This window comes from Lissotriton helveticus, chromosome 12 (assembly GCF_964261635.1).
Source record: "Lissotriton helveticus chromosome 12, aLisHel1.1, whole genome shotgun sequence".
NCBI classification, from domain to species: Eukaryota; Metazoa; Chordata; class Amphibia; order Caudata; family Salamandridae; genus Lissotriton; species Lissotriton helveticus.
The window spans coordinates 700,547,886-700,557,416 of NC_136073.1; positions in this window are offsets into that span (position 1 = coordinate 700,547,886).

Here is a 9,531-nt window from a genome sequence, read left to right on the forward strand (position 1 = left end):
GGGACCCTACGACTATAATTAAAAACAAAATCACCAAATTAATAACAAAAGCTTTAAATAATGGTGATATCTGTCAAAAAGAGTACGAGTACATGAATATAGATAACCCAAAAATGGCCAGTATTTATGGCATCCCAAAGGTACACAAGAACGAGCAGGACCCGCCCCTTCGCCCAATTGTCACCACCATAGGAAGTGTAACTGAGCCAATTTCGAAATATCTAGACGCAATTTTGCGTCCACATGTTGCCAAAATATCAGGATATATTCAAGACACCAGACCTGTGATCACTCAATTTGAAGGCACTAAGTTCAATGCCTATAGACAATGGATGGTGACATTGGACGTAGAGAGTTTGTACTCTAATATTCCATGTAAGGGTGCCATAGAAGCCACCAAATGGTTCATAGAGTCCTTTATTATCGACTGCAACATGCCCTTCATCTTGGACTGCCTTAACATTATCTTGAAAAACAACATTTTCAAATGTTCAGGGAATTTATATAAACAAACTAAAGGAGTTAGCATGGGCACTTCTTGCGCACCAACAATCGCAAATATCTATGTGGCACACTTTGAGGAAAAATATATTTTTAACGAGGTGGCACCATTTTTTCGATCGATATTTTACTGGTCAAGATATATCGATGATATCATTTTCATTTGGGATGATAATGAAGATGTTCTACAAGAATTCATATCATGGCTCAATGCCTGCGACCCTAATTTAAGATTCTCTGAAAAAGTAAGCAATTCAGAATTAGAATTCTTGGATTTAAAAATTAAACATCATGAAGGACAATTAATAATGGATCTCTTCGTCAAACCCACTGCCCGCAACACACTCCTTCATTACAGCAGCTTCCACCCTACATCACAAAAAGACAGCATTCCCTTCAGTCAGTTTCTGAGACTGAGGAGGAATTGTACTAGATTAATTGACTATGATGAGAAGGCTGCTGTAATGAAGGAGAAATTTAAAGAACGTGGTTACCCACATAGACTAATACGTGATTCGTATAAAAGAGCAAGATACTACGATCTGCAACATCTCCTTACAGGCACCAAAGATAAACGAGATGCTAGCTTGGTGTTTGTAACAAGACATTCCCTGCTCAATAATCAGATTCGTCAAATTCTACACTCCAACTGGCATATCCTAAATGTCAACAAAACTAGCAATGAAATGATTTCAAAACCTCTCTTTGCGTATAAAAAAAATAAAAATATAAAGGATATAGTTGTTAGATCTAGAATGCCAATAAAGAAAGATAAAAGCCAAAGAAACATAATTACCGGGGCTCCGGTAATAGGAAATCATAAATGTGGAATATGTAAAGTCTGCCCACAAGCCATTGAGACTGAGAACTTGAAGTTCAATAACATCTCTATTCCATTGTTATGTATGACAAATTGTAAAACCACAAATATCATCTGTTTACTAATCTGTCCATGTAACAAAGGATATGTTGGGGAATCTTCACGGTCAATATGTACGAGAGTCACTGAGCATAAATCAGCAATTCGAACTGAAAAAACAAATGCCCCCTTAGTAGCTCACTATGTCGAAAATGACCATAAACCATAAGAAATACAGTGGGTAATATTAGAAAAAATTGTGGCAAAACCCGGTATTAATGTGGACAAAATTCGTCGCAAACGCGAAGTGTTTTGGATATTTACCTTGGATACAGTAAGATCAGGTTTAAATTCTGAAATCCCTTGGCAACAAGCTATTATATAAGGGTATCTCCTATTTACGTTAAGGTATAAAAATGTCCCCTGACAGAACCTTTCCATGAAAGGAACAGAGCACATTGACGGCCAATATGAAATGAAATGATGAGTCACTGCGTTAAATTTATAAACGACCCCATAATGTAATTAGTATGAACGATATATCTATTTGAATAAAGAGACATACAACTATGGAGCCGTGGCAACACGTGTAGGGACAAGAAACCCTATAAACTCTCACAAAAACGAACAAATCAGTAAAAGGGAAAAAAAATAATAAAAAAAAAATAAAATCTTTATAAACATGAATACCATATATATTTTTTTAAAAGAATAAATACAATACAATCGATCGATATGTAACTATGCTTGATTGAAAAATACCTAAAGCTAACTTCGAAGAAATTTCTTAAATATGGAAGTCTGTCTTCTATTACATTTAGAGTTTGAAAGAAGTTAATAGGAACTACAAATAAGTCTGTTGTTTATGTCTCTATTAGTATCTACGGATACTGAGAACATAACTTCCGTCCATATAGATATACGTCATAGACATGCGCTTTAAGGTTGTGGCACAGCTGAAAATTATCAGCGGTGACTCAATGAGATACGGTAACCTTTAAATATCGGGTTTTCGGTCACACCATTTGATCGATACACCTGGAGGTGAAGACAAGCGGACCCCATACTTTTAAAACAAAGTTACATCCAAACGAAGGTACGTCTGTAGGCCACCGATAAAAACACTATATAGATACAATTGAAGAGTAAATGTAAGGATGATTAGTATTAATGTTTCCTTTGCATAAATTATATATCTTAGATTATCCGTCCCGCAAGATCGTTGAAATAGACAATTGCACTACAGGATATGTGCAAGGTAACATTTGTTAAAGTGTATTTAATATATGGCAAAGTAATAATCGTTAAATTTAAATCGGTACTTAATTTTGATCACTATCTGGTATCTCCTTAGTGCACAAAAAGAATTTTACGGCCCTACTTTGTGGTTCTACTAGAAGACAATAAGAAAGGGAGAACAGTGATTAAACAAAGGAACTGGTTCCATAAAAGTTGAAATAAGGTATGATTCTAACAATCGTCCTGTACCTTGATAGATGTGTAATTCGATAACTTAAGCCTTACTAGAAATTAGTTGAGCCTTATGTTTCATCTGACGTTAGACTCTGGTCTCCTATTCACTAGTATATATACCAAACGGTATCTATAATGCAAAAGAAGAAAATGGTATATAGACACAAAAGGGATAAAAAATGCACACTTGTTTTCTTTTTAAATAAAAGATCTAAAAATATGTTGATACACAAAGGCTAATCACCTTGTGTTTAACTGTAGGCCACTATACAGCAATACAACTAGGAAGTATTCCTAATCAACGCATACAGACGGATACTTAAACTTCTGCACAATATATAAAAAAAATTCCAACAACAGGGAGCATCGAAAGACAGCTACCAGGTATAACCGTATGTAAGGTTATTAGCCCCGCATTACGTTAAACAATTTGTCCCGTTGCATAAATAAGACTGTGTGTTTTCAGTTTACTTAATAACAAAAAGGCTCGCCATTTGAGATAATCAACCCTCTAAGAGAATATATATACTAAGTGTATCGCTATACCCATTTGAAGTGAGTAAATAGCTGGTTCTTTATTAATCTAGCTAAGTCGATAGATACTAATTGAAATTTTCTCTTTCCCTTACCTACATCCTACTCCTTTACCTGTTTCTTACCTCTCTCCCCAAATTGAATATGTAGAAAGTAGATGTATATATCTAGAAATGTAATATAACTAGAAATAAAAGATATAAAGAAATGGAATTTGTGAGGCAGAATGTTTAAATAAAACATATAACAAAAGTTTGCCTTGAGTAAGAAATGCATGAAACAACAAGGTACATATGAAATCACAACGATTTAAATAAAAGGCAACATAGTAAAAGATACTGTTATTGTACAGATTATTAGGAGATTATTGCTGCTATATATGTACTCTGAAAGGTACTAGTCACTGACCCTATAGTTGTTGTATAGATTGTAAAGTACATTATTTACTGGCATCATATTTATATGTATTTTTTGTATATATCTTTTTTGTTTAGGTTTCTGTTACACATTACTATGTTTGTAACTCCCGAATGACGGTCACCTGACGAAGGCCTTCTGGTCGAAACGCGCGTAGTTCCATTTCACCGCATTGCCTTCATCTTAATTTTCATCGACCGAATATATCGTATAGCACTTTAATGTTTTTTATTTGGGTGTTTTTCTTGTTTGCACTGTTTAATCTGTAATATGTTTGATATATATAATTGAATGTCAAGTTATATGAATTATATATGCTTTTCACTGACAAAATAAGATAAATAAGAATCAATAATATAAAAATAAGTAAGACAAAAACAGAAATAAAATGGTTAAATAATTTTGATATATTTCTGTCTCAGATTAACTTCTTTCCTTGAAGTTGTACAGTGTTTAGAAATAGATATTTGTTTAAGGGCATTATGTTTATATTAAGTTTGCTACACAGTATTCTTCTCTAAAAATGGGGCGCCCCCACATGTCCAGCTAGCCACAGGCCGCAGAATCAACCTCAACACGGACGTGGTAACCGCCGTGGCGGTGCCGGGGGACACCGGCAAGGCCAGTCCACACCCGCCCCAGCAGCATCTGCCTCAAAATCCTCCTAGTCTGAATTTTCAGGACCATTCGACGCCAGTGGGGGGCAGGGTTCGCCATCACCTCCTTCACTGGCTCTCCATCACATCAGACAGGTGGGTGCTGCAAATCGTCTGAAGGGGCTACTCCCTCCCCTTCGAGGTGACCCCTCCAGCCATGCTACCTCAGTGCCACCGCATGTCGGGGGATCACTTGCGACTTCTACAGGAGGAAGTTACAGCCCTCTTGGCCAAGGGGGCCGTCGAGCGCATTCCTGGGCCCGAAGTAGGACGTGATTGCTATTCCCACTACTTTCTGATACCCAAGAAGGTCAAAAGAGGCCTAGGCCCTATCTTGGACCTACAAAGTATCAACGGCTTCCTCCGGAAAGAGAAGTTCAAGATGCTGACTTTGGCTCAGGTCCTAGCTGCCCTATGTAGGAGAGTGGGGTCTGCAATCCTATGGTCACCCGAGATTTTTTTGCTTTTTGCTTCACTGGTTTACGACTTTCCCTGGCTGTGGGCCTGCTAATCAGACCCACAGCCTAGCTGTTCTCTCTCTAAATTGACAAGCATGTACCTTAGGTGCATTTATCAATTGGTAATGGGCCACCTTATCAGTCCCTGTACACAGGGCATAGGTGTACCCAGGGCCTACCAGGGGCTGAAGCATGTATTATGCCACCCCTGGCTGGCCATCTAAATCTGACACAACTGGCTGCATGACAGCTGGGGCAAGGTGGTGTAAACACCCTTTGCTGTAGATATAGTATACCTATATCTAACCCTAAAATGGACACATATATTCCTATCAGTCACTCCTATGGAAGGCCTTATCAATCCTGAAGGCAGAGTGCTTGGAATTATGTGAGATGGTGCTCTGGCATGAGCTGAGCCCGTTTGCAGCTTGCGGAACCAAGTCCTAATAGCTGTTCCATGATAACGCTATACCATATACTCTTAAGTGCATTATCAACCTCACGGTTAAATGCTAACTCTGGTATAACATTATCAAAACATGTCGAGTAAGGTGTCATACGATTTGGAATACTACCCCCTCCCCAATTCTGGCGACGGGGGTAGCATTCCACCCTTCTAGAGGGACACGACATGTAGGTAACTGTGAACCCCGGTTAAAGTTAACTCGAGCCTCAGCATCACAAAATGGATGCTGCCACCACAGACACAAGTCTGACCTCCTGCTGCTGGGAGTCCTTCCAGCGAGGATGGCTTGGACAAAGGGTTTCCTGCCTTGGGAGGTGCTAGCACCAACCCAGACAGGATTTTGTGTATTGAGGTAGGGAGGCCTGAAAGGAATGAGACATGCCTGGGGCACACAAGGTGCCCTGTGCATACACCGGTTCAAACCAGTTGCTGGGGCATCCCTGCCCCAGCTCTGGCGCGAAACCGGACAAAGGATAGGGGGTGTAACCACCCCCCTTCCTGGTCCCACCCATGGGAGGGACCTAGTCACTAGTACAGCCCCCTTTAGCAGAATAAAGGTAGGAGCTGGTCCCATTCCAAATTAGATAATCCTGAACAATTGTACAAAGAAGAAACTCTGGACTTCGACGTTCTGCTCCAAAGAAGACTGAAGAAATCTCCCTTGTGGCCAAGGAGTGACCACCCTGCAACTGCACGCACCATCAAGCGTCCTAGCGGTTCACTTTGTCATCCTTCCTGCCGGAACCAGACCTCAGAGCCCGACGAGACCCGGACTTCCAGACCTCTCCGACCTCTACCCACATCTGCAGCACAGCTGAGATCCAGGGGTGCGACGAGACACGTGGGACCGGCCATCTTGGAGAAACTGCAAGTGCTTTGGGGATTGAGAAGCCCCAGCCCCGAGCAGCTCCTGCACAGAAGACCAGCCCTCCAGCATCCACGAGATCTGCGTGGGGCCCTTTTGCTTGATTGCTGCTCGAGGCGTTGTCTGGTCACTTGCCGGCTGGCTAGTGACCTCCTAGACGACGAACTTCAAAATCTACACTGCTGGTCTGGTTGCTCCAGACTGGCCCTTGCTTCCTTCCAAAAGAGGAGCACCCTGGACCCTCCTGGTCCACTCCAGACGCCGTTTCCACTCACCACGTGGGTTGCCTTTGCCAAGGCCTGTTGGCTCCAAATCCGGATCCGACACCGCCGACAGCGAGAGCCTGCGTGGGACAGCTCGTGCCTCCATCCTGGTCATTGAAGACACCTCCTGGTCCACATGGCTGCAGAGACAAGCGTCCACTCTTCACCTGATCGCGGCGACTACATCTGGTTCCTTCCTGGTTCCACTCCAGTCACTGGCTAGTTGCTTTCAACATTGTCCCCTCTGCTTTCAGGTCTTCAGCATCCCTGATCCACCCTTGGATCACACTGGACATCTTCCTCCTGGTCGCCTGCAGCATCTTTACTTTCAGGCTCCATAGACTTCAACGCAGAAACCCGACACGACTTTGCACCTATGCACCCGCAGCCCGTGGGTGAGGGAACAAGAGCATCTCGGTGCTCAAGGGTAGATTAACTCTCCTAGTGTCCAGATTCACAGTCGTTTTAGTCCTAACCAGTCAAGATTGTCCATACTCACCTTTTTCTTGAACTGTACTGTTCATAGACGTTATTACACATCCCGCCTGAGAGTTCACACTCTACACACGTGTCCCGTGGGCCTCCTATTACTTACCTAAGGTTAGGATAGTGTAGTCCCAGCGATCCTACAGCCTCTGGACAGCTCCATTCCTTCTATCGATTTCCTTATACCATTCACTTAGTATATGGTTTGCCGTGCCCCTAGGGCACCATTGTAATTTTGTGCAATTTATCGTATTTTTCCTAAGAGATTGTCATGTGCTTAGCCCTCTGATCTCATAAAGAGTTTCAAAGGTGTTTGTTATTAATAAATATATTGTTTATTTTCATAACAACCTGTGTGGTGTCCTTTCATCTGGTATTCAAGGGGTTATATGTGGTTAAACAGCTGGCTTCACATGCCAAAAGAGTTTAGCCTAAGACTGCTTTGTCCATGCTACCATTAGGATAGCTGGTCTATAAGGTTGACTTACAACCAATCACCGTAAGGGTTGTTTGGACTGATACAAGGTGATCACTAGAACTAGTGAGCATCACATATCAGGCCAACTTCTCACATTGGTGGCAGCGGTGGGATTTGAGCTTGCTGTTGTTTTTACCAAATATAATCTTGAAATATCATTTGAAAGATCACATAAGGTACCATAGGTACACATAACAAGCTTAGAAATACTCTGAGTTCTACTAAACCAACTGTTGCAGTAGAAAGGGCCTAGCACACCCTGACTACAACTCTTAGCAAGGGATCAGTAGGAAAACCCATAGTGTAGGTAAGTGCACCACTTACACCTCACTAGAAAGCAGGTCTATCACAGGAGAGGCCTCAGTGACTCCCCTTGTGGTTAGTGACCCTCCACAGGTCCTTTCCAGATATGCAGCACTCAGATTCCAGGAGATGAGACAATTGTGTACCTCCAGGAAACTGAAACAGGGTTCTAACCCTAACCTTCCTTTTCTGTTAGGACTCTTAGAGACCTATGATGCCAGAAGGGCCTCTAACCCAGGCCCCTCAGACCCAGCAGATGGAAGCGTGCCCCCCTTTGAAGTTGACCCTGACTCTAACCCCCCTGAAACAGAAAATGTAGATGGTAGGGAAGATGGGGACTCCTCTGATGGAGAGGTAGACAATGGCCAAGCTTTAGTCAGCAGACTTACAAGGGCCAACTTAGGCCTACATGGGGATTGGTTGGGGGGACACCCAGACCTAGCCACAGGCAGGCCTAACCTTGGGATTAGAAGAGATAGGTCTCAATCCAGGGACTCCAACAGATCTGTTCACTCCCATGTCTCTCATGCATCTGCTCAGAGGAGGATGACTTCCCCTCAGAGGAGAGAACACGAGGCAAAGATGAAGGAAGTTAATCTGAGGATCCAAAGGGAAGATCTTGCCCTTGCCAAGGAGAAACTTGCTTTTACCAGAGAGCAGAAATTGAGTGGGGTAGAGCCCACTGGTGGCAGCAGTATTCCTAGGGATAAAGACAGGAGTTTTGATAATAGACACCTGAGTAAAATAGTGCCCTCCTATAAAGCAGGAGATGATATCCAAAAATGGATAACTGCTCTGGAGAGGGCCTGCAAAGTACAGCAGGTACCCCAAGAGTCAGTGGGCAGCTATATTGTGGCTCTCCTTTGAAGGTAAAGGCAGAGATAAGCTCCTCACTGTTAGAGATGAGGATGCTAATGACTACCAAGTCCTGAAAAATGCACTGATTGATGGGTTTGGCCTAACAACTGAACAGTATAGGTTGATGTTCAGAGACACCCAGAAAACTCAGGCTCAGGATTGGACTGACTTTGTTGATTGTGCCACTAAGGCTTTGGAAGGCTGGCTATTGGGAAGTAAAGTTACTGATTACACAGGATTGTACAATCTTATTATGAGAGAGCACGTCTTAAATAATTGTCAGAACCAGTTATTACACCAGCACCTGGTAGACTCAGATCTGACCTCTCCACAAGAATTGGGTAAGAGGGCAGACAAATGGGTCAGAACCAGGATTAGGCCTAAGAATCAGGGTGGTGACCAAAAGAAAGAATCAACCAAGCCTCAAGAGAAGGGTGGGGATAAATCAAAAAATCAAACCACATCAGGGCCCCAAAAATCCTCTGAAGGGGGTGGGTCCCAGAATCCGTCCAATACCCAAAAGAAACCTTATTGCCATGCCTTCAAACAGGTAGTTATAGAACAGAGCCACCCAATAATCCCCCCGGGACTGGGTATCATAAACAATAGAAGCAAAATGTCCGGGAAGGAATCATTACAAATATACTTTCAATGTTGTCTGTGTCACATGCGTGAACACTTAATTATAATGACCATAGGGCTTCACAAGCAACACTCAAAATTGTATCAAAAATAGATTATTTTTAATTTTCAATGCATAGGTCCCTTATTTTTGACAATAAAAGTCTGGCAACAGAAATACTACCAAAACAAATATAACAGGTGATATGGTAGTAAAGGAACACCTTTCGCCTATGATGTGGGTAAACAATCGAGCCACATATAAGTAATTAAAACACAATGAAATTCACAAA